The following is a 27,586-nucleotide window of genomic DNA, read 5'->3' on the forward strand; positions in this document are numbered from 1 at the left end:
GAATATGGTAGAATGACTCAGGTCACATAGTCCACAGTAGATGGTAGAATGACTCAGGTCACATAGTCCACAGTAGATGGTAGAATGACTGTGGTCACATAGTACATAGTAAATGGTAGAATGACTCTGGTCACATAGTCCACAGTAGATGGTAGAATGACTGTGGTCACATGCTACACAGCAGATGGTAGAATGACTCTGGTCACATGGTACACAGAAGATGGTAGAATGACTAGTTACGTGGTACAGAGTAGATAGTAGAATGACTCTGGTCACATAGTACACAGTAAATGGTAGAATGAATCTGATCACATAGTGCAGAGTACATGGTAGAATGAATCTGGTCACATGGTAGATGGTAGATTGTAGAATGACTCTAGTCGCATGGTACAGGGTAGATGGCAGAATGGCTCCGGTCACATAGAACACAGATGGTATAATGACTCTGGTCACATAGTACACAGTATATGGTAGAATGACTCTAATTACGTGGTACAGAGTAGATGGTAGAATGACTATAGTCACATGTTTTCACCCACCATGAAGATAGAAGAAAGAAGATAGATGGTAGAATGACTTTGGTCACATAGTACACAGTAGATGGGAGAATGACCCTGGTCACATAGTACACAGTAGATGGTAGAATAACTCTGTTCACATAGTACACAGTAGATAGTAGAATAATTCTGGTCACATGATACACAGAAGATGGTAGAATGACTGTGAACACATAGTACACAGTAGATGGTAGAATGACTGTTCACATAGTACACAGTAGATGGTAGAATAATTCTGGTCACATAGTACACAGTAGATGGTAGAATGACTCTGGTCACATAGTACACATTAGATGGTAGAAAGATTCTGGCCACATGGTACACAGTAGATGGTAGAATGACTGTGGTCACATGGTACACAGAAGATGGTAGAATTACTGTGGTCACATAGTACACAGTAAATGGTAGAATGACTCTGGTAACATGGTTTACAGTAGATGGTAGAATGACTCTAGTCACAAGGTAGATGGCAGATGGTAGAATAATTCTAGTCACATGGTACACAGAAGATGGTAGAATGACTGTGGCCACATAGTACACAGTAGATGGTAGAATGACTCATGTCACATGGTACACAGTAGATGGTAGAATAACTCTAGTCACATGGTAGATGGTAGATGGTAGAATAATTCTAGTCAAATGGTACACAGTAGATGGTAGAATGACTCTCGTCATATGGTACACAGTAGATGGTAGAATAATTCCCGTTATATGGTACACAATAGATGGTAGAATGACTGTGGCCACATAGTACACAGTAAATGGTAGAATGACTCTCGTCACATGGTACACAGTAGATGGTAGAATGACTGTGGTCACATGGTACACAGAAGATGGTAGAATGACTGTGGTCACATAGTACACAGTAGATGGCAGAATGACTCTGGTCACATAGTACACAGTAGATGGTAGAATGAATCTGGTCACATAGCACACAGAAGATGGTAGAATGACTGTGATCACATATTACACAGAAGATGGTAAAATGACTCTGGTCACATAGTCCACAATAGATGGTAGAATGACTCTGGTCACATGGTACACAGAAGATGGTAGAATGACTAGTTACGTGGTACAGAGTAGATGGTAGAATGACTCTGGTCACATAGTACACAGTAGATGGTAGAATGAATCTGGTCACAAGGTGCGGAGTAGATGGTAAAATGAATCTGGTCACATGGTAGATGGTAGATGGTAGAATACTGTAGTTGCATGGTACAGGGTAGATGGTAGAATGACTCTTGTCACATAGTACACAGTAGATGGTAGAATGACTCTAATTACGTGGTACAGAGTAGATGGTAGAATGACTATAGTCACATGTCTTCACATACCCTGAAGATAGAAGAAAATTGTACGTGAGATTTTCTTTGGTAATTCATTATCTACCAACGGCATCAAGTCTTCATGATGTATCATCTACCAGTGGTAGTAAGTCTTCATGATGTATAATCTACCATGGGTAGATGATATGAAATTTTGACATCATGAAATAGGAATATTTTTGCTTTCCTTTGTGAGGTTACAAGTCATATGATAAATGATTCCATGTGACAAAAATAATCTTGATGATAGACAACTGCATTCTTCGAGTTTTGTATTTATGATTATTATTATAATCATAGCAACAGGAATTAAGCATAATGGTAAACATGATTATGATTACGATCGATTGACACGATCGTGTAATCATGAGCAGGCTTGGCAGGTGGTTGTGAGGAGGTGAGGGGAAGTACATGAGAACATATAAGGAAGTGAGGGAAGAATGTTATGCAATGATGATAATGGCTTATCTTGAACATGTGGACAACACGCAATGTTGTTGTCTCGCGTTTCATGCGAGTTTTGCTGATGATGGAGTCCTGGTGTGGATGATATGCCGCTTAAAGTATGGCTTATTCGACATTGTAGTGAGCTAGATGGAGCGTAGAGATATAAAGACACTGTAGTCAAAGATTTCAATAGGATACATACACCATGGATAAGTAGACTGTATGATGAGGAAGGGAAGATGTCAGGAAGAATTAGGAAGAAAACCTGTGAGGTAGAACATAGGAGAAGACCGGTAGTGATAGTAGGTATCAGTACTGAGCTGTGACTGAGACGGTGAAGCAATCATGAACCACAAGAAGGCGAAGATTTGTGTGGTGGGTGGTAGTGCGATGAACACCAGGCTCCCTCTGTCACCTCGTGGTCTTAGTGTATCATACTCTCATAATATACTCACATTTAGGTGCCTGGTTCAGTCAAGACGGCAAAATAGACACATTAATGATGCCTCACAAGTGAGTCATCGAGTCAGTCGACAATAAATAAGTGTACGGTGTTTTGTGTGTCGTCCACTACAGACATATCGGTCATTTATAAGCGCCAGCAGGTGTTCGACGCTGCTATGACCGGGACACCACTCCACAGCACATGAACCCAAAGAGTTAATTGTTCTACAAAATCAGTCAGTGTGAAGTTTATTATGAATGAGACATGATAAAAGCGTTAACTTGTACTTCGTAGAATCAGGAATACATCCATTGTAGGGCACAGTCACGAGGAGAAGGTACAGGATTTCAAAAGCAAAGTTTCATTCCATTAATGCTGATGAACCGTTTTCTGTGATATATGAGTTGTGCTCCCAGACCAGTACACCAGGGTACAGATTCCTCTCACACATATTGTAGCATAATCGGAGTGTGGATCCACCTGACAAAATAACAAATGTATTACAGAAAAACAGGATGCAATTAATATCTGATCCACAGAAATACACTTACCCTACACCCTCTATACATCAGGTTTATATATATATATATATATATATATATATATATATATATATATATATATATATATATATATATATATATATATATTTATATTATTTTTTATTATACTTTGTCGCTGTCTCCCGCGTTTGCGAGGTAGCGCAAGGAAACAGACGAAAGAAAGGGCCCAACCCCCCCCATACACATGTACATACATACGTCCACACACGCAAATATACATACCTACACAGCTTTCCATGGTTTACCCCAGACGCTTCACATGCCTTGATTCAATCCACTGACAGCACGTCAACCCCGGTATACCACATCGCTCCAATTCACTCTATTCCTTGCCCTCCTTTCACCCTCCTGCATGTTCAGGCCCCGATCACACAAAATCTTTTTCACTCCATCTTTCCACCTCCAATTTGGTCTCCCTCTTCTCCTCGTTCCCTCCACCGCCGACACATATATCCTCTTGGTCAATCTTTCCTCACTCATTCTCTCCATGTGCCCAAACCACTTCAAAACACCCTCTTCTGCTCTCTCAACCACGCTCTTTTTATTTCCACACATCTCTCTTACCCTTACGTTACTCACTCGATCAAACCACCTCAAACCACACATTGTCCTCAAACATCTCATTTCCAGCACATCCATCCTCCTGCGCACAACTCTATCCATAGCCCACGCCTCGCAACCATACAACATTGTTGGAACCACTATTCCTTCAAACATACCCATTTTTGCTTTCCGAGATAATGTTCTCGACTTCCACACATTCTTCAAGGCCCCCAGAATTTTCGCGCCCTCCCCCACCCTATGATCCACTTCCGCTTCCATGGTTCCATCCGCTGCCAGATCCACTCCCAGATATCTAAAACACTTCACTTCCTCCAGTTTTTCTCCATTCAAACTCACCTCCCAATTGACTTGACCCTCAACCCTACTGTACCTAATAACCTTGCTCTTATTCACATTAACTCTTAACTTTCTTCTTGCACACACTTTACCAAACTCAGTCACCAGCTTCTGCAGTTTCTCACATGAATCAGCCACCAGCGCTGTATCATCAGCGAACAACAACTGACTCACTTCCCAAGCTCTCTCATCCCCAACAGACTTCATACTTGCCCCTCTTTCCAAAACTCTTGCATTTACCTCCCTAACAACCCCATCCATAAACAAATTAAACAACCATGGAGACATCACACACCCCTGCCGCAAACCTACATTCACTGAGAACCAATCACTTTCCTCTCTTCCTACACGTACACATGCCTTACATTCTCGATAAAAACTTTTCACTGCTTCTAACAACTTTCCTCCCACACCATATATTCTTAATACCTTCCACAGAGCATCTCTATCAACTCTATCATATGCCTTCTCCAGATCCATAAATGCTACATACAAATCCATTTGCTTTTCTAAGTATTTCTCACATACATTCTTCAAAGCAAACACCTGATCCACACATCCTCTACCACTTCTGAAACCACACTGCTCTTCCCCAATCTGATGCTCTGTACATGCCTTCACCCTCTCAATCAATACCCTCCCATATAATTTACCAGGAATACTCAACAAACTTATACCTCTGTAATTTGAGCACTCACTCTTATCCCCTTTGCCTTTGTACAATGGCACTATGCACGCATTCCGCCAATCCTCAGGACCTCACTATGAGTCATACATACATTAAATAACCTTACCAACCAGTCAACAATACAGTCACCCCCTTTTTTAATAAATTCCACTGCAATACCATCCAAAACTGCTGCCTTGACGGCTTTCATCTTCCGCAAAGCTTTTACTACCTCTTCTCTGTTTACCAAATCATTTTCCCTAACCCTCTCACTTTGCACACCACCTCGACCAAAACACCCTATATCTGCCACTGTATCATCAAACACATTCAACAAACCTTCAAAATACTCACTCCATCTCCTTCTCACATCACCACTACTTGTTATCACCTCCCCATTTGCGCCCTTCACTGAAGTTCCCATTTGCTCCCTTGTCTTACGCACTTTATTTACCTCCTTCCAGAACATCTTTTTATTCTCCCTAAAATTTAATGATACTCTCTCATCCCAACTCTCATTTGCCCTTTTTTTCACCTCTTGCACCTTTCTCTTTACCTCCTGTCTCTTTCTTTTATACATCTCCCACTCAATTGCATTTTTTCCCTGCAAAATTCGTCCAAACGCCTCTCTCTTCTCTTTCACTAATACTCTTACTTCTTCATCCCACCACTCACTACCCTTTCTAATCAACCCACCTCCCACTCTTCTCATGCCACAAGCATCTTTTGCGCAATCCATCACTGATTCCCTAAATACATCCCATTCCTCCCCCACTCCCCTTACTTCCATTGTTCTCACCTTTTTCCATTCTGTACTCAGTCTCTCCTGGTACTTCCTCACACAGGTCTCCTTCCCAAGCTCACTTACTCTCACCACCCTCTTCACCCCAACATTCAATCTTCTTTTTTGAAAACCCATACACATCTTCACCTTAGCCTCCACAAGATAATGATCAGACATCCCTCCAGTTGCACCTCTCAGCACATTAACATCCAAAAGTCTCTCTTTCGTACGCCTGTCAATTAACACGTAATCCAATAACGCTCTCTGGCCATCTCTCCTACTTACATAAGTATACTTATGTATATCTCGCTTTTTAAACCAGGTATTCCCAATCATTAGTTCTTTTTCAGCACATAAATCTACAAGCTCTTCACCATTTCCATTTACAACACTGAACACCCCATGTATACCAATTATTCCCTCAACTGCCACATTACTCACCTTTGCATTCAAATCACCCATCACTATAACCCGGTCTCGTGCATCAAAACCACTAACACACTCATTCAGCTGCTCCCAAAACACTTGCCTCTCATGATCTTTCTTCTCATGCCCAGGTGCATATGCACCAATAATCACCCACCTCTCTCCATCAACTTTCAGTTTTACCCATATTAATCTAGAATTTACTTTCTTACATTCTATCACATACTCCCACAACTCCAGTTTCAGGAGTATTGCTACTCCTTCCTTCCTTTTCTTTCTTTTAAACTATTCTCCATTTCCCGCATTAGCGAGGTAGCGTTAAGAACAGAGGACTGGGCCTTTTTTGGAATATCCTCACCTGGCCCCCTCTGTTCCTTCTTTTGGAAAAAAAAAAAAAAAAACGAGAGGGGAGGATTTCCAGCCCCCCGCTCCCTCCCCTTTTTGTCGCCTTCTACAAGACGCAGGGAATACGTGGGAAGTATTCGTAATCCCCTATCCCCAGGGATAATATATATATATATATATATATATATATATATATATATATATATATATATATATATATATATATATATATATATATATATATATATATATATATATATATATATATATATATATATATATATATATATATATATATAAATATATATATTTTCCATGGTTTACCCCAGACGCTTCACATGCCTTGATTCAATCCACTGACAGCACGTCAACCCCGGTATACCACATCGATCCAATTCACCCTATTCCTTGCCCTCCTTTCACCCTCCTGCATGTTCAGGCCCCGATCACACAGAATCTTTTTCACTCCATCTTTCCACCTCCAATTTGGTCTCCCACTTCTCCTCGTTCCCTCCACCTCCGACACATATATCCTCTTGGTCAATCTTTCCTCACTCATTCTCTCCATGTGCCCAAACATTTCAAAACACCCTCTTATGCTCTCTCAACCACGCTCTTTTTATTTCCACATATCTCTCTTACCCTTACGTTACTTACTCGATCAAACCACCTCACACCACACATTGTCCTCAAACATCTCATTTCCAGCACATCCATCCTCCTCCACACAACTCTACCCATAGCCTACGCCTCGCAACCATACAACATTGTTGGAACCACTATTCCTTCAAACATATCCATTTTTGCTTTCCGAGATAATGTTCTCGACTTCCACACATTCTTCAAGGCTCCCAGGATTTTCGCCCCCTCCCCCACCCTATGATCCACTTCCGCTTCCATGGTTCCATCCACTGCCAGATCCACTCCCAGATATATAAAGCACTTTACTTCCTCCAGTTTTGCTCATTCAAACTTACCTCCCATTTGACTTGACCCTCAACCCTACTGTACCTAATAACCATGTTCTTATTCACATTCACTCTTAACTTTCTTGGAACGATGGAAGCGGAAGTGAATCATAGGGTGGGGGCGGGGGCGAAAGTTCTGGGAGCGTTGAAAAATGTGTGGAAGTCTAGAACATAATCTCAGAAAGCAAAAATGGGTATGTTTCAAGGAATAGTGGTTTCAACAATGTTATATGGCTACTAGGCGTGGGCTATATAGAGTTGTGCGGAGGAGGGTGGATGGGCTGGAAATGAGATGTTTGAGGACAATATGTGGTGTGAGGTGCTTTGATCGAGTAAGTGATGAAAGGGTAAGAGAGATGCGTGGTAATAAAAAGAGTGTGGTTGAGAGAGCAGAAGAGGGTGTATTGAAATGGTTTGGTCACATAGAGAGAATGAGTGAGGAAAGATTAACAAAGAGGATATATGTGTCAGAGGTGAGGGAACGAGGAGAAGTGGGAGACCAAATTGGAGGTGGAAAGATGGAGTGAAAAAGATTTTGAGTGATCGGGGCCTGAACATGCAGGAGGGTGAAAGGCGTGCAAGGAATACAGTGAATTGGAACGATTTGGTATGCCGGGGTCGACGTGCCGTCAATGGATTGAACCAGGGTATGTGAAGCATCTGGGGTAAACCATGGAAAGTTTTGTGGGGCCTGGATATGGAAAGGGAGCTGTGGTTTCGGTGCACTATACACGACAGCTAGAGAGTGAGCGTGAACGAATGTGGCCTTTGTTGTCTTTTCCTAGCGCTACCTCACGCACATGCGGGGGAGGGGATTGTCATTTTATGTGTGGCGGGGTGGCGACGGAAATGAATAAGGGCAGACATTATGAATTATGTACATGTTTATATATGTATATGTCTGTGTGTGTATATACATATATATATATATATATATATATATATATATATATATATATATATATATATATATATATATATATATATATGGAAACAGGGGCAAGTATGAAGTCTGTTGGGGATGAGAGAGCTTGGGAAGTGAGTCAGTTGTTGTTCGCTGATGATACAGCGCTGGTGGCTGATTCATGTGAGAAACTGCAGAAGCTGGTGACTGAGTTTGGTAAAGTGTGTGGAAGAAGAAAGTTAAGAGTAAATGTGAATAAGAGCAAGGTTATTAGGTACAGTAGGGTTGAGGGTCAAGTCAATTGGGAGGTGAGTTTGAATGGAGAAAAACTGGAGGAAGTGAAGTGTTTTAGATATCTGGGAGTGGATCTGGCAGCGGATGGAACCATGGAAGCGGAAGTGGATCATAGGGTGGGGGAGGGGGCGAAAATTCTGGGGGCCTTGAAGAATGTGTGGAAGTCGAGAACATTATCTCGGAAAACAAAAATGGGTATGTTTGAAGGAATAGTGGTTCCAACAATGTTGTATGGTTGCGAGGCGTAGGCTATGGATAGAGTTGTGCGCAGGAGGATGGATGTGCTGGAAATGAGATGTTTGAGGACAATGTGTGGTGTGAGGTTGTTTGATCGAGTGAGTAACGTAAGGGTAAGAGAGATGTGTGGAAATAAAAAGAGCGTGGTTGAGAGAGCAGAAGAGGGTGTTTTAAAGTGGTTTGGGCACATGGAGAGAATGAGTGAGGAAAGATTGACCAAGAGGATATATGTGTCGGAGGTGGAGGGAACGAGGAGAAGAGGGAGACCAAATTCGAGGTGGAAAGATGGAGTGAAAAAGATTTTGTGTGATCGGGGCCTGAAAATGCAGGAGGGTGAAAGGAGGGCAAGGAATAAAGTGAATTGGAGCGATGTGGTATACCGGGGTTGACGTGCTGTCAGTGGATTGAATCAGGGCATGTGAAGCGTCTGGGGTAAACAATGGAAAGCTGTGTAGGTATGTATATTTGCGTGTGTGGACGTATGTATATACATGTGTATGGGGGGGGGGTTGGGCCATTTCTTTCGTCTGTTTCCTTGCGCTACCTCGCAAACGCGGGAGACAGCGACAAAGTATAAGAAAAAAAAAAAAAAAAAAAATATTATATATATATATATATATATATATATATATATATATATATATATATATATATATATATATATATATCTTTTTTTTCTTATACTTTGTCGCTGTCTCCCGCGTTTGCGAGGTAGCGCAAGGAAACAGACGAAAGAAATGGCCCAACCCCCCGCCCCATACCCAAGTATATACATACGTCCACACACGCAAATATACATACCTACACAGCTTTCCATGGTTTACCCCAGGCGCTTCACATGCCCTGCTTCAATCCACTGACAGCACGTCAACCCCGGTATACCACATCGCTCCAATTCACTCTATTCCTTGCCCTCCTTTCACCCTCCTGCATGCTCAGGCCCCGCTCACACAAAATCTTTTTCACTCCATCTTTCCACCTCGTATTTGGTCTCCCTCTTCTCCTTGTTCCCTCCACCTCCGACACATATATCCTCTTGGTCAATCTTTCCTCACTCATCCTCGCCATGTGCCCAAACCACTTCAAAACACCCTCTTCTGCTCTCTCAACCACGCTCTTTTTATTTCCACACATCTCTCTTACCCTTACGTTACTCACTCGATAAAACCACCTCACACCACACATTGTCCTCAAACCTCTCATTTCCAGCACATCCATCCTCCTGCGCACAACTCTATCCATAGCCCACGTCTCGCAACCATACAACATTGTTGGAACCACTATTCCTTCAAACATACCCATTTTTGCTTTCCGAGATAATGTTCTCGACTTCCACACATTCTTCAAGGCCCCCAGAATTTTCGCCCCCTCCCCCACCCTATGATCCACTTCCGCTTCCATGGTTCCATCCGCTGCCAGATCCACTCCCAGATATCTAAAACACTTCACTTCCTCCAGTTTTTCTCCATTCAAACTCACCTCCCAATTGACTTGACCCTCAACCCTACTGTACCTAATAACCTTGCTCTTATTCACATTTACTCTTAACTTTCTTCTTCCACACACTTTTCCAAACTCAGTCACCAGCTTCTGCAGTTTCTCACATGAATCAGCCACCAGCGCTGTATCATCAGCGAACAACAACTGACTCACTTCCCAAGCTCTCTCATCCCCAACAGACTTCATACTTGCCCCTCTTTCCAAGACTCTTGCATTTACCTCCCTAACAACCCCATCCATAAACAAATTAAACAACCATGGAGACATCACACACCCCTGCCGCAAACCTACATTCACTGAGAACCAATCACTTTCCTCTCTTCCTACACGTACACATGCCTTACATCCTCGATAAAAACTTTTCACTGCTTCTAACAACTTTCCTCCCACACCATATATTCTTAATACCTTCCACAGAGCATCTCTATCAACTCTATCATATGCCTTCTCCAGATCCATAAATGCTACATACAAATCCACTTGCTTTTCTAAGTATTTCTCACATACATTCTTCAAAGCAAACACCTGATCCACACATCCTCTACCACTTCTGAAACCACACTGCTCTTCCCCAATCTGATGCTCTGTACATGCCTTCACCCTCTCAATCAATACCCTCCCATATAATTTACCAGGAATACTCAACAAACTTATACCTCTGTAATTTGAGCACTCACTCTTATCCCCTTTGCCTTTGTACAATGGCACTATGCACGCATTCCGCCAATCCTCAGGCACCTCACCATGAGTCATACATACATTAAATAACCTTACCAACCAGTCAACAATACAGTCACCCCCTTTTTTAATAAATTCCACTGCAATACCATCCAAACCTGCTGCCTTGCCGGCTTTCATCTTCCGCAAAGCTTTCACTACCTCTTCTCTGTTTACCAAATCATTTTCCCGAACCCTCTCACTTTGCACACCACCTCGACCAAAACACCCTATATCTGCCACTCTATCATCAAACACATTCAACAAACCTTCAAAATACTCACTCCATCTCCTTCTCACATCACCACTACTTGTTATCACCACCCCACTTGCGCCCTTCACCGAAGTTCCCATTTGCTCCCTTGTCTTGCGCACTTTATTTACCTCCTTCCAGAACATCTTCTTATTCTCCCTAAAATCTAATGATACTCTCTCACCCCAACACCCCCAATATATATATATATATATATATATATATATATATATATATATATATATATATATATATATATATATATATATATATATATATATATATATATATATATATATATATATATTTTTTTTTTTTTTTTTTTATACTTCGTCGCTGTCTCCCGCGTTTGCGAGGTAGCGCAAGGAAACAGACGAAAGAAATGGCCCAACCCCCCCCCATACACATGTACATACACACGTCCACACACGCAAATATACATACCTACACAGCTTTCCATGGTTTACCCCAGACGCTTCACATGCCTTGATTCAATCCACTGACAGCACGTCAACCCCTGTATACCACATCGCTCCAATTCACTCTATTCCTTGCCCTCCTTTCACCCTCCTGCATGTTCAGGCCCCGATCACACAAAATCCTTTTCACTCCATCTTTCCACCTCCAATTTGGTCTCCCTCTTCTCCTCGTTCCCTCCACCTCCGACACATATATCCTCTTGGTCAATCTTTCCTCACTCATTCTCTCCATGTGCCCAAACCATTTCAAAACACCCTCTTCTGCTCTCATCAACCACGCTCTTTTTATTTCCACACATCTCTCTTACCCTTACGTTACTTACTCGATCAAACCACCTCACACCACACATTGTCCTCAAACATCTCATTTCCAGCACATCCATCCTCCTGCGCACAACTCTATCCATAGCCCACGCCTCGCAACCATACAACATTGTTGGAACCACTATTCCTTCAAACATACCCATTTTTGCTTTCCGAGATAATGTTCTCGACTTCCACACATTTTTCAAGGCTCACCAAAATTTTCGCCCCCTCCCCCACCCTATGATCCACTTCCGCTTCCATGGTTCCATCCGCTGACAGATCCACTCCCAGATATCTAAAACACTTCACTTCCTCCAGTTTTTCTCCATTCAAACTCACCTCCCAATTGACTTGACCCTCAACCCTACTGTACCTAATAACCTTGCTCTTATTCACATTTACTCTTAACTTTCTTCTTCCACACACTTTACCAAACTCAGTCACCAGCTTCTGCAGTTTCTCACATGAATCCGCCACCAGCGCTGTATCATCAGCGAACAACAACTGACTCACTTCCCAAGCTCTCTCATCCCCAACAGACTTCATACTTGCCCCTCTTTCCAAGACTCTTGCATTTACCTCCCTAACAACCCCATCCATAAACAAATTAAACAACCATGGAGACATCACACACCCCTGCCGCAAACCTACATTCACTGAGAACCAATCACTTTCCTCTCTTCCTACACGTACACATGCCTTACATCCTCGATAAAAACTTTCACTGCTTCTAACAACTTGCCTCCCACACCATATATTCTTAATACCTTCCACAGAGCATCTCTATCAACTCTATCATATGCCTTCTCCAGATCCATAAATGCTACATACAAATCCATTTGCTTTTCTAAGTATTTCTCACATACATTCTTCAAAGCAAACACCTGATCCACACATCCTCTACCACTTCTGAAACCACACTGCTCTTCCCCAATCTGATGCTCTGTACATGCCTTCACCCTCTCAATCAATACCCTCCCATATAATTTACCAGGAATACTCAACAAACTTATACCTCTGTAATTTGAGCACTCACTCTTATCCCCTTTGCCTTTGTACAATGGCACTATGCACGCATTCCGCCAATCCTCAGGCACCTCACCATGAGTCATACATACATTAAATAACCTTACCAACCAGTCAACAACACAGTCACCCCCTTTTTTAATAAATTCCACTGCAATACCATCCAAACCTGCTGCCTTGCCGGCTTTCATCTTCCGCAAAGCTTTTACTACCTCTTCTCTGTTTACCAAATCATTTTCCCTAACCCTCTCACTTTCCACACCCCCTCGCCACAAACACCCTATATATATATATATATATATATATATATATATATATATATATATATATATATATATATATATATATATATATATATATATATATCCCTGGGGATAGGGGAGAAAGAATACTTCTCACGTAATCGGTGCGTGTCGTAGAAGGCGACTAAAAGGGAAGGGAGCGGGGGGCTGGAAATTCTCCCCTCTCGTTTTCAATTTTCCAAAAGAAGGAACAGAGAAGTTGGCCAGGTGAGAATATTCCCTCAAAGGCTCAGTCCTCTGTTCTTAACGCTACCTCGGTAACGCGGGAAATGGCGAATTATATTAAAAAAAAAAAAATATATATATATATATATATATATATATACATATATATATATATATATATATATATATATATATATATATATATATACATATATAATATATGTATATATATATATATATATATATATATATATATATATATATATATATATATATATATATATATATATATATATATATATATATATATATATATATATATATATATATATGTGCGAAAAAAGGAGAGATAGGTAGTATGTTTGCGGAAAGGAACCTGGATGTTTTGGCTCTTAGTGAAACCAAGCTCAAGGGTAGAGGGGAAGAGTGGTTTGGGAATGTCTTGGGAGTAAAGTCAGGGGTTAGTGAGAGGACAAGAGCAAGGGAAGGAGTAGCACTACTCCTGAAACAGGAGTTGTTGGAGTATGTGATAGAATGTAAGAAAGTAAATTCTCGATTAATATGGGTAAAACTGAAAGTTGATGGAGAGAGATGGGTGATTATTGGTGCATATGCACCTGGGCATGAAAATAAAGATCATGAGAGGCAAGTGTTTTGGGAGCAGCTGAATGAGTGTGTTAGTGGTTTTCATGCACGAGACCGGGTTATAGTGATGGGCGATTTGAATGCAAAGGTGAGTAATGTGGCAGTTGAGGGAATAATTGGCATACTTGGGGTGTTCAGTAGTGTAAATGGAAATGGTGAAGAGCTTGTAGACTTATGTGCTGAAAAAGGACTGGTGATTGGGAATACCTGGTTTAAAAAGCGAGATATACATAAGTATACGTATGTAAGTAGGAGAGATGGCCATAGAGCGTTATTGGATTACGTGTTAATTGACAGGCGCGCGAAAGAGAGACTTTTGGATGTTAATATGCTGAGAGGTGCAACTGGAGGGATGTCTGATCATTATCTTGTGGAGGCTAAGGTGAAGATTTGTATGGGTTTTCAGAAAAGAAGAGTGAATGTTGGGGTGAAGAGGGTGGTGAGAGTAAGTGAGCTTGGGAAGGAGACTTGTATGAGGAAGTACCAGGAGAGACTGAGTACAGAATGGAAAAAGGTAAGAACAATGGAAGTAAGGTAAGTGGGGGAGGAATGGGATGTATTTAGGGAATCAGTAATGGATTGCGCAAAAGATGCTTGTGGCATGAGAAGAGTGGGAGGTGGGTTGATTAGAAAGGGAAGTGAGTGGTGGGATGAAGAAGTAAGATTATTAGTGAAAGAGAAGAGAGAGGCATTTGGACGATTTTTGCAGGGAAAAAATGCAATTGAGTGGGAGATGTATAAAAGAAAGAGACAGGAGGTCAAGAGAAAGGTCCAGGAGGTTAGGGTGAGAAAGTATCCTTAGATTTTAGGGAGAATAAAAAGATGTCCTGGAAGGAGGTAAAGAAAGTGCGTAAGACAAGGGAGCAAACGGGAACTTCAGTGAAGGGCGCAAATGGGGAGGTGATAACAAGTTGTGGTGATGTGAGAAGGAGATGGAGTGAGTATTTTGAAGGTTTGTTGAATGTGTTTGATGATAGAGTGGCAGATATAGGGTGTTTTGGTCGAGGTGGTGTGCAAAGTGAGAGGGTTAGGGAAAATGATTTGGTAGACAGAGAAGAGGTAGTAAAAGCTTTGCGGAAGATGAAAGCCGGCAAGGCAGCAGGTTTGGATGGTATTGCAGTGGAATTTTTTAAAAAAGGGGGTGACTGTATTATTGACTGGTTGGTAAGGTTATTTAATGTATGTATCACTCATGGTGAGGTGCCTGAGGATTGGCGGAATGCTTGCATAGTGCCATTGTACAAAGGCAAAGGGGATAAGAGTGAGTGCTCAAATTACAGAGGTATAAGTTTGTTGAGTATTCCTGGTAAATTATATGGGAGGGTATTGATTGAGAGGGTGAAGGGATGTACAGCGCATCAGACTGGGGAAGAGCAGTGTGGTTTCAGAAGTGGTAGAGGATGTGTGGATCAGGTGTTTGCTTTGAAGAATGTATGTGAGAAATACTTAGAAAAGCAAATGGATTTGTATGTAGCATTTATGGATCTGGAGAAGGCATATGATAGAGTTGATAGAGATGCTCTGTTGAAGGTATTAAGAATATATGGTGTGGGAGGCAAGTTGCTAGAAGCAGTGAAAAGTTTTTATCGAGGATGTAAGGCATGTGTACGTGTAGGAAGAGAGGAAAGTGATTGGTTCTCAGTGAATGTAGGTTTGCGGCTGTGGTGTGTGATGTCTCCATGGTTTATTAATTTGTTTATGGATGGGGTTGATAGGGATGTGAATGCAAGAGTTTTGGAAAGAGGGGCAAGTATGAAGTCTGTTGGGGATGAGAGAGCTTGGGAGGTGAGTCAGTTGTTGTTCGCTGATGATACAGCGCTGGTGGCTGATTCATGTGAGAAACTGCAGAAGCTGGTGACTGTGTTTGGTAAAGTGTGTGAAAGAAGAAAGTTAAGAGTAAATGTGAATAAGAGCAAGGTTATTAGGTACAGTAGGGTTGAGGGTCAAGTCAATTGGGAGGTAAGTTTGAATGGAGAAAAACTGGAGGAAGTGAAGTGTTTTAGATATCTGGGAGTGGATCTGGCAGCGGATGGAACCATGGAAGCGGAAGTGGATCATAGGGTGGGGGAGGGGGCGAAAATCCTGGGAGCCTTGAAGAATGTGTGGAAGTCGAGAACATTATCTCGGAAAGCAAAAAATGGGTATGTTTGAAGGAATAGTGGTTCCAGCAATGTTGTATGGTTGCGAGGCGTGGGCTATGGATAGAGTTGTGCATAGGAGGATGGATGTGCTGGAAATGAGATGTTTGAGGACAATGTGTGGTGTGAGGTGGTTTGATCGAGTAAGTAACGTAAGGGTAAGAGAGATATGTGGAAATAAAAAGAGCGTGGTTGAGAGAGCAGAAGAGGGTGTTTTGAAATGGTTTGAGCACATGGAGAGAATGAGTGAGGAAAGATTGACCAAGAGGATATATGTGTCGGAGGTGGAGGGAACGAGGAGCAGTGGGAGACCAAATTGGAGGTGGAAAGATGGAGTGCAAAGATTTTGTGTGATCGTGGCCTGAACATGTAGGAGGGTGAAAGGAGGGCAAGGAATAGAGTGAATTGGATCGATGTGGTATACCGGGGTTGACGTGCTGTCAGTGGATTGAATCAGGGCATGTAAAGCGTCTGGGGTAAACCATGGAAAGTTGTGTAGGTATGTATATTTGCGTGTGTGGACGTATGTATATACATGTGTATGGGGGTGGGTTGGGCCATTTCTTTCGTCTGTTTCCTTGCGCTACCTCGCAAACGCGGGAGACAGCGACAAAGCAAAAAAAAAAAACAAAAAAAAACAAAATATATATATATATATATATATATAAATATATATATATATATACGTTGAGATGTATACATATGTATATGTGCGTGTGTGGACGTGTATGTATATACATGTGTATATGGGTGGGTTGGGCCATTCCTTTGTCTGTTCCCTTGCGCTACCTCGTTAAGGCGGGAGACAGCGACAAAGTATAATAAACAAATATATATATAATATATATATATATATATATATATATATATATATATATATATATATATATATATATATATATATATATATATATATAGGTTTGCGGCAGGGGTGTGTGATGTCTCCATGGTTTTTTAATTTGTTTATGGATGGGGTTGTTATGGAGGTGAATGCAAGAGTTTTGGAAAGAGGGGCAAGTATGAAGTCTGTTGTGGATGAGAGAGCCTGGGAAGTGAGTCAGTTGTTGTTCGCTGATGATATAGCGCTGGTGGCTGATTCATGTGAGAAACTGCAGAAGCTGGTGACTGAGATTGGTAAAGTGTGTGGAAGAAGAAAGTTAAGAGTAAATGTGAATAAGAGCAAGGTTATTAGGTACAGTAGGGTTGAGGGTCAAGTCAATTGGGAGGTAAGTTTGAATGGAGGAAAACTGGAGGAAGTAGTGTTTTAGATATCTGGGAGTGGATCTGGCAGCGGATGGAACCATGGAAGCGGAAGTGGATCATAGGGTGGGGGAGGGGGCGAAAATCCTGGGAGCCTTGAAGAATGTGTTGAAGTCGAAAACATTATCTCGGAAAGCAAAAATGTGTATGTTTGAAGGAATAGTGGTTCCAACAATGTTGTATGGTTGCGAGGCGTGGGCTATGGATAGAGTTGTGCGGAGGAGGATGGATGTGCTGGAAATGAGATGTTTGAGGACAATGTGTGGTGTGAGGTGGTTTGATCGAGTAAGTAACGTAAGGGTAAGAGAGATGTGTGGAAATAAAAAGAGCGTGGTTGAGAGAGCAGAAGAGGATGTTTTGAAATGGTTTGGGCACATGGAGAGAATGAGTGAGAAAGATTGACCAAGAGGATATATGTGTCGGAGGTGGAGGGAACGAGGAGAAGTGGGAGACCAAATTGGAGGTGGAAAGATGGAGTGAAAAAGATTTTGTGTGATCGGGGCCTGAACATGCAGGAGGGTGAAAGGAGGGCAAGGAATAGAGTGAATTGGATCGATGTGGTGTACCGGGGTTGACGTGCTGTCAGTGGATTGAATCAGGGCATGTGAAGCGTCTGGGGTAAACCATGGAAAGCTGTGTAGGTATGTACATTTGCGTGTGTGGACGTATGTATATACATGTGTATGGGGGTGGGTTGGGCCATTTCTTTCGTCTGTTTCCTTGCGCTGCCTCGCAAACGCGGGAAACAGCGACAAAGCAAAAAAAAGAAAAAAAAAAAATACATATATATATATATATATATATATATATATATATATATATATATATATATATATATATATATATTATATATATATATATATATGTGTGTGTGTGTGTGTGTGTGTGTGTGTGTGTGTGTGTGTGTTCTATTATACTTAACCGCCGCCTCCCGCGTCAGCGAGGTAGCACAAGGAAACAGAAGAGGAATGACCTTACCCACCCACATGCACATATGTTAACTTATACATTTCAACGTATACATACATATACACACATAGACATATGCATATATACACATGTGCATATCCGTACTTGCTGCCTTCATCCATATCAATCGCTTCCCCGCCACACACGAAATAGCTCCCCCCTCCCAGTGAGGCAGCCCAGGAACAGACCAAAAAGGCCACAATCGTTTACACTCAATCTCTGAAAGTCATGTGTAATGCACCGAAACCACAGCTCCCTTTCCACATCCAGGCCCCACAGACCTTTCCATGGTTTAACCCAGACGTTTCATATGCCCTGTTCATTTTAACGTCAAGCACTGACAAAGCTACGCGTCATGACCCACAATCTCAAAATAGAGCCAGGCAGATGGAGCAGGACACCACCAGAAATGTGGATGTGCAGCACATGTACTAGTGTTGCCGTACAGACAGAAGTGTTAACATGTGTTGTCAGGATGTCCTGTACCAGTCAGTCTCAGACACAGACGCCCTACGTCGATATTCATGAATGTGAACGGCTTGATGGATTGCAATGGTAATGCAGAAGAATTATGTAATTATGTCTATGATGTGTTGAAGTTGTATGTATAAGTGTTATATCTATCATTATATGCTCCCAATCACGAAACTCAAGTACTGGTTGTTTAAGTGTAAAGATTATTATTTGGGCCAAAATTATGGAAAATTTTGTTTGCCAGTTATGTTACTGTACCATCATTTTTGGTAATCAACTTACTAATAGTGAGGTAGAAAAGTGAAGTGAGGCAGACAGTGTTATGGGACAAACAGTATAGGGAGGCAGAGAGTGCAGTGAGGGAAATAGTGTAATAAGGCAAACAGTGTAGTGAAGAAGACGGCGTAGTAAGGCAAAGAGTGTAATGAAGCAGACAGTGTATTGAGGTAGATAGTGTAGTGAGGCAGATAGTGTAGTGAGGTAGATAGTGTAGTGCGGCATAGCGTATAGTGAGGTAGATGGTGTAGTGAGGCATACAGTATATAGTGAGGCAGACAGTGCAATGAAGTAAACAATGTAGTGAGGTAAACAATGTAGTGAGGTAGACTGTGAAGTAAGGTAGACAGTGTAGTGAGGTAGACAGTGTAGTGAGGTAGACAGTGTAGTGAGGTAGACAGTGTAGTGAGGTAAACAATGTAGTGAGGTAGACAGTGTAGTGAGGTAGACAGTGTAGTGAGGTAAAAAATGTAGTGAGGTAAATAATGTAGTGAGGTAGACAGTGTAGTGAGGTAGACAGTGTAGTGAGGTATAATCTGTTTTTGGTACTAATTTGAAGAACTTTCAAATGCAAGAAGGGTATTAACCCCTAATGAGACATGAACAATTATTAATTACGTTCTAAGCAATTAATGTACAACGTTCATCATTTCCCTAAAATGTATTGCGCAAAGTCAACAGAATCTCATTACTTAATTATGTACTTAATAATCACATAAGTCACTAATTACGAGAAGTAAGATATTTATTTACGAGCGTACAAAGAGGGCCGCCCGGCCTGCTCGACAATCTGCTTCACTGAAGCAAGTTCGACGCGTGTGTCGGCCAGTCCACGCCTCGTCAGGAGCAGGGAGCACCCAGGTGTTGACCATCACCATGTGGGGCAAATATGGAGTCCCACTTGATGCGTTGAAGTCAAACAGTCCAGCATTCTGATGGGTCATCTGACGGGGCTAGAAATCTTCGTATATGGTTATCTGAATGTGATTTATTTCCGTTGTCATGTTTACTGGTTAATTATTCTTTAAAAGGAATATCTTTATTACCAGTTCAGGTTTGTTCAACAGCATCATATTTTGGCCTTGACGTATAGTATGACTGAGGCAAATGAACAGATTTCATTATAGTTAAGTGTTCGTTTTCAGCTCTTAGTCTCCTCATGAGCATAGAGAGAAAAGGTAAGTGAGTCCTCATAGTGAGAGTTGTGAGGTTGAATGATAGGAGGGCTTGTGAGTACAGTGAGCCAAACAGTATTGTGAGGAAAAGACGGCTTGTAGACAGAAGACATTGGAAAGAAGTACTGACAGTGTAGCTTGTAACATGCTGAGGTACAGGTCCGAGCACTTTAACATCCTGGATAGTGTCATAAATAGGAGGCAGCGTGGTAATAAACAGGAGGCAGTGTACAGATGAACGGGAGGCAGTGTACTGATGAACGGAAGGCAGTGCACTGATGAACGGGAGGCAGTGTACTGATGAACGGAAGGCAATGCACTGATGAACGGGAGGCAGTGTACTGATGAACGGGAGGCAGTGTACTGATGAACGGAAGGCAATGCACTGATGAACGGGAGGCAGTGTACTGATGAACGGGAGGCAGTGTACTGATGAACAGGAGGTAGTGTACTGATGAACGGGAGGCAGTGTACTGATGAACGGTAGGCAGTGTACTGATGAACGGTAGGCAGTGTACTGATGAACGGGAGGCATTGTACTGATGAACGGTAGGCAGTGTACTGATGAACGGGAGGCAGTGTACTGATGAACGGGAGGCAGTGTACTGATGAACGGTAGGCAGTGTACTGATGAACGGGAGGCAGTGTACTGATGAACGGTAGGCAGTGTACTGATGAACGGGAGGCAGTGTACTGATGAACGGGAGGCAGTGTACTGATGAACGGGAGGCAGTGTACTGATGAACGGGAGGCAGTGTACTGATGAACGGGAGGCAGTGTACTGATGAACGGTAGGCAGTGTACTGATGAACGGGAGGCAGTGTACTGATGAACGGGAGGCAGTGTACTGATGAACGGGAGGCAGTGTACTGATGAACGGGAGGCAGTGTACTGATGAACGGGAGGCAGTGTACTGATGAACGGGAGGCAGTGTACTGATGAACGGGAGGCAGTGTACTGATGAACGGGAGGCAGTGTACTGATGAACGGGAGGCAGTGTACTGATGAACGGTAGGCAGTGTACTGATGAACGGGAGGCAGTGTACTGATGAACGGGAGGCAGTGTACTGATGAACGGGAGGCAGTGTACTGATGAACGGGAGGCAGTGTACTGATGAACGGGAGGCAGTGTACTGATGAACGGGAGGCAGTGTACTGATGAACGGGAGGCAGTGTACTGATGAACGGGAGGCAGTGTACTGATGAACGGGAGGCAGTGTATTGATGAACGGGAGGCAGTGTACTGATGAACGGTAGGCAGTGTACTGATGAACGGGAGGCAGTGTACTGATGAACGGGAGGCAGTGTACTGATGAACGGGAGGCAGTGTACTGATGAACGGGAGGCAGTGTACTGATGAACGGGAGGCAGTGTATTGATGAACGGGAGGCAGTGTACTGATGAAAAGTCAGTTTACCTTACCGCAATTTTTGTGATATCGTCATTGGACTGTGGTAGAACGGTGAAATTTCACTTTGTGCTTCACTACACAGCTTGACGATTAGAAGCCACTCCTAGGAACTGACGCAATATTACAGTGAAAATGAATGCTGATATGAGACGATAAAGGAGACAGGTAATCTTCTGAATCAGTCACACGCCATAGGGAGGAGAAGACTAGTAATTTAAAGAAAGTGTATTGGCAGTACTACGAGGTATGTGGTTTTCAGACATGAAACGAGATTTAGCATCAGAAAGATGCATTCTAGTTACACAATGGATGGGATGCGATCTGTTTCAAGTAAGTAGTCTTGAAAGAGATAAAGATTCAGTAATAACATTGTAGGCACCAACACCAGCCCAGGCAAATTCATCTCTCGGTCAAACAAAGCAGATAACATAACAGGTGTATGATTACCTTCCCCATCGTTTGAACTTGCGTTTCAGTGGTTGTGAGTGACTTTCTTCACGCTTGGTGTTGCCTTAGATAGTACTGGTCATGATGGTTGACCTGTTGCCCTGGCCAGTACTAACGACAATATACGATACATCCACTGCCACGGTACATCCCATTGGCCTTAAACATAGATCATTTCGTACACTCGCATCAAGCTCTGCACGGTGGGTCAGACCGAGTGCCCGGGCTGGGCCGTCCAAGGCTGTACTCCTCGATCATGGGTCATTACGACCTTCATCACTAGAGGGGCAGAGAATGACCATAAGAAGGTTATCATTAGCTGAAAAATTGGCGGTATAAGAGTGCTAATAGCTGCAGTCATTAAGGCCGACTGTAAGGCTGTAATGCATATGCAGATGAGTTTTAATGGTGTCATGATTCATCGGGTGAAGGCGCACCTTTCTGCTAGTTTTGCGTGGCGCCTTACACCACCAGACCCACCCAGCGCCGTCTACATGTCCCGCCACCCAAACTCACCCCCATGCACCAGCTCCGCCGAGCCACAGGGTCACAAACCTTTTCCCTATGACCTCCTGCACACTACGTGTCACCGTCGCTGGAGGCAGGGAGTTGCCCCAGGATCCTATTTTAAGAAAGAATTCTTGTGCTAACAAGGATCTCTTTTCATGAGCTCCTGCAGCTCCAAGGATGTACTGCTTCCACTAGCAGGGAATTGATGGGCTCCTTAGGAGTTCGACAAAACTGTGCTTCCAGTGATACAGCCTAGCCAAGATGGGAGAGAATATGAGACAGGAAAGTACAGCACATATTACAGTTATAAACCAGGGTACAGCCGCGAGCTGCAGTGGCCTTGGTTCCGGAGGGAGGAGGACTGGCAAATGAATCTTCGTCAACGCTCAAGATCTAAAGGTCACATTTTATGTTGCTGGTGTAGAGGAATCTTGATCGTCCCTTAACATGGGAGATGCACGATTGTTGCATGGGTTATCAATAATCAGAACACTGTGTTAATAATATGGAAACATGCGCGTTATTCTCAAGGTAAGCCACCTTCCCACAGTAGAGCACGTCACCAGAGGGAGGTCACTCCACATGTTTAACCACAGAATATAAACGTGTTGAAGGATGTCTTCGTTCACCACCCAGATCTATTTAACATGACTGAGTTTATCGTCTCTCTCTCTCTCTCTCTCTCTCTCTCTCTCTCTCTCTCTCTCTCTCTCTCTCTCTCTCTCTCTCTCTCTCTCTCTCTCTCTCTCTCATGGAGTGTGTCATTTTTCATCGTTCGTGTGGCAGTCTGTGCTCAGCGACTGGTAGGTATCTATGTCTCAGTTGGTTGTTGCCGTACACTTCCGTTCGTCATACATAGTAAAGATGATTTGTGCTCAGACTGTGACCATTTCAGACAGTATAATGTTGGAGCATAAGACAAATGTTTAGTGACTTGGTGGAGCCTGATGATATATAACACATGAAAACAGCACAGTATATACTTCATGCTCTGATATTTGGACGCATTACCGCAAAGATTACTTCTCAGTTTACGCGAACGGAAGGGAGTGTAATGATGGACAGAAGCCAGTGTTGTGGTGGACGGGGAGCAGTGTTGTGGTGGACAGAAGCCAGTGTTGTGGTGAGCGGGAGGCAGTGTTGTGGTAGACGGAAGCCAGTGTAGTGATGACTGGGAGGAAGTGTTTGTTGTGGTAACATGAAATACCTGAGCCATCATCTGCTTTACACTTGTATTGGCTGCTGACACTGAATCTTTGGTACGGTGAAGAAAACTAACGAAATCTAACTAGTTGTACCTGTGGTTCTCTGGTGACGTGCTTTGTGGAAACACAAACCAAGTCTAGATCCTTCGACGATCCTCGCGATGTTTGTCGACAGTTCTCTAATCTTTGGATTAACGTAACGATGTTATATCCTCGTCACACTGGCAGATGTCTCCCATGGTCCTGATGTGACTCTGCATCTTGAGTCAATGGTAGCTTGTGCTTTATACTTTAAGTAAAACATCTTTATGCAAACAAAGATATGGAGGAAACGTAAGATACAACAAAATATTAAAGACCGATAAGAGAAAAATGGAGAGAGATAAAAGAATTTGATGAGTTGGAAACTTGCCTTCTACTTCTGCTTGACACAGATGTCTTCCCATTCCTCGACGTGAAGATCTTCGAAGGTGGGAAATAGAGAACGGAGTGGAGAGGTCACCACTTGGCCAAGTAATATTTGCCGTAAGTGTAACTCGTCAACCACCACACTCTCATCTTATGTTAAACTGTTGTGGTGAAATGATATATAACACAGTAGAGGAAGGGTCGTCATCGTACACAGTAGAGGAAGGGTCGCCATCGTACACAATAGAGGAATGGTCGCTATCGCACGCTGTTATCACACTGTCGTACATCACGTAGACAGACAGTATTTCTTCTTGTCAAAATAAAGTGCTTGACCAGCGCAACCCTATACTCAGGGTGCAGAGCAATAGAGATGAGGTGTGAAGTAATCTTCCCAATAACTCACGGTAAATCTGTCGGTAAAAGGTCGATTTGTCTTTAATGAGATGTGTCAGGAAACGATCATTATCCAGGGCCGAGCAGTCAAGCAGTAAGAGGAACAAATTAGTCGCGAAGCAAATACAGCCTGACTGTGGCATCCAGTAGTGCGTGTGTGTGGACAGCTCACCAGATGCCCCCTTGTGACGCTGGATATATCAGAACGCCAACCCAGGAGCCAGCCAAAGATACTAACCTGGAGAAGCGATGGTCCATACCTAAAGGGAGAGGGCCTAGTGAACAGCCTGACCAATGGTAAGGTTGAGGGGGATAACAGGTAAGGGCAATACCAGGAAGGTTATGGGGGTAACAGGTGAGAGGCAATAACAGGCGGGCTGTGGAGGATGACAGGTGAGGGGGGAATAACAGGAGTTCTGTGGAGGATGACAAGTGAGGGGAAATGCCATGAGTGTTGTTGGGTATGACAGGTGAGGGGCAATACCAGGAGAGTGGTGGAGGATGACAGGTAAGAGAGATGTCAGGTGAGGGACAATACCAGCTAGGAGGATGATACGTAGGAAGCAGAGTTGTGACGTCGTGAGGAACTCGTTCCTAAAATCATTAAGAAAAAAATCACTAAGACTGTGGGTTATCTGTGAGCCCTACAAGTGTACTGGGAGTAAGAATGTGTTAACTTGGTAAACACAGTCTGACATAGACAGAACACTGCACCAACCAGGACCTTCTCTGAACACTGGAAGGACACACTGCCTATTGCCCTCCCTGAACACTAAAAGACACTGCCCGTTGCCCTAACTAAACACTGGATGGGAGCACTGCTCATAACCCTCACTGAACACTGGATGGGGTCCACTGCGCATTACCAACCCCCCCCCCCCCCAACACTGGATTGGATGCATTGCCCATTTCTCTCTCTGAACACAGGATGGGATACATTGCCCATTACCCTCCCTCAATACCGGATGGAAAGCACTGACCATCCACCCCCCCCCCCGTCGAATATTGGATGGGATGCACTGCCCATTACCCTCCCTGAACACTGAATGGGATGCACTGCCCATCACCCTCCCTCAACACTGGATGGAATACACTGCCCATTACTCCCCTGAACACTGGATGGGATGCACTGCCCATTACTCTCCCTGACCACTGGATGGCATGCACTGCCCATTACCCTCCCTTAACACTGGATGGGATGCACTGCCCAGTACTCCCCCTGAACACTGGATGGGATGCACTGACCATTACCATCCCTGAACACTGGATGGGATGCACTGCCCATTACTCTCCCTGAACACTGGATGGGATGCACTGCCCATTACGCTCCCTGACCACTGGATGGGATGCCCTGCCCATTACCCTCCCTCAACACTGGATGGAATGCACTGCCCATTACTCCCCCTGAACACTGGATGGGATGCACTGCCGATTACCCTCCCTCAACACTGGATGGAATGCACTGCCAATTACTCCCCCTGGAGACTTGATGGGATGCACTGCCCATTACTCCCTGACCACTGGATGGGATGCACTGTCCATTACCCTCCCTGAACACTGGATGGAATGCACTACCCATTACTCCCACTGAACACAGGATGGCATGCACTGCCCATTACCCTCCCTGAACACTGGATGGGATGCACTGCCAATTACCCTCCCTCAACACTGGATGGGAGGCACTGCCCATTACTCCCCCTGAGCACTGTATAGGATGCACCGTCCATTACTCTCCCTGAACAATGGATGGGATGCACTGCCTATTACTCTCCCTGAGCGCTGGATGGAATGCACTGCCCATTTCCCTCCCTAAGCATTGGATGGGATGCACTACCCATTACTCCCCCGGAACACGGGATGGGATGCACTGCCCATTACTTCTAAATACTGGATGGGATGCACTGCTCATTACCCTCCCTGACCACTGCATGGGATGGACTGCCCATTACCCTCCCTAAACACTGGATTAGATACACTGCCCATTACCCTCACTGAACACTGGATGGGGTCCACTACCCATTACCCTCCCTGAACACTAGATGGGATGCACTACCCATTACTCCCCCTGAACACTGGATGGGATGCACTGCCCATTATTTCTCCTGAATACTGGATGGGATGCACTGCCCATTACTCTCCCTGAACATAGGATGGGATGCACGGCCCATTACTCCCCCTAAACACTGGATGGAATGCACTGCCCATTACTCTCCCTGAACACTGGATGGGCGCACTGCCCATTACTCCCCATGAACACCGGATGGGATGCCCTGCCCATTACTCCCCCTGAGCATTGTATGGGATGCACTGCTCATTCCTCTCCCTCAACACTTGATGGGATGCACAGCCTATTACTCTCCCTGAACGCTGGATGGGATGCACTGCCCATTACCCTCCCTAAACACTGGATGGGATGCATTGCCCATTACGCTCCGTGAACACGGGATGGGATGCATTGCCCATTACTCTCCCTGAACACTGGATGGAATGCACTGCCCATTACTCTCCCTCAACAGTGGATGGGATGCACTATCCATTGCTCTCCCTGTACACTAGATGGGATGCACTGCCCATTACTCATACTGACTGGATGGGATGCACTGCCCATTATTCTCCCTGACCACTGGATGGGATGCACTGCCCATAACCCTCCCTGAACACT

The sequence above is a fragment of the Panulirus ornatus genome, chromosome 19 (genome assembly GCF_036320965.1).
Source record: "Panulirus ornatus isolate Po-2019 chromosome 19, ASM3632096v1, whole genome shotgun sequence".
Lineage (NCBI taxonomy): Eukaryota > Metazoa > Arthropoda > Malacostraca > Decapoda > Palinuridae > Panulirus > Panulirus ornatus.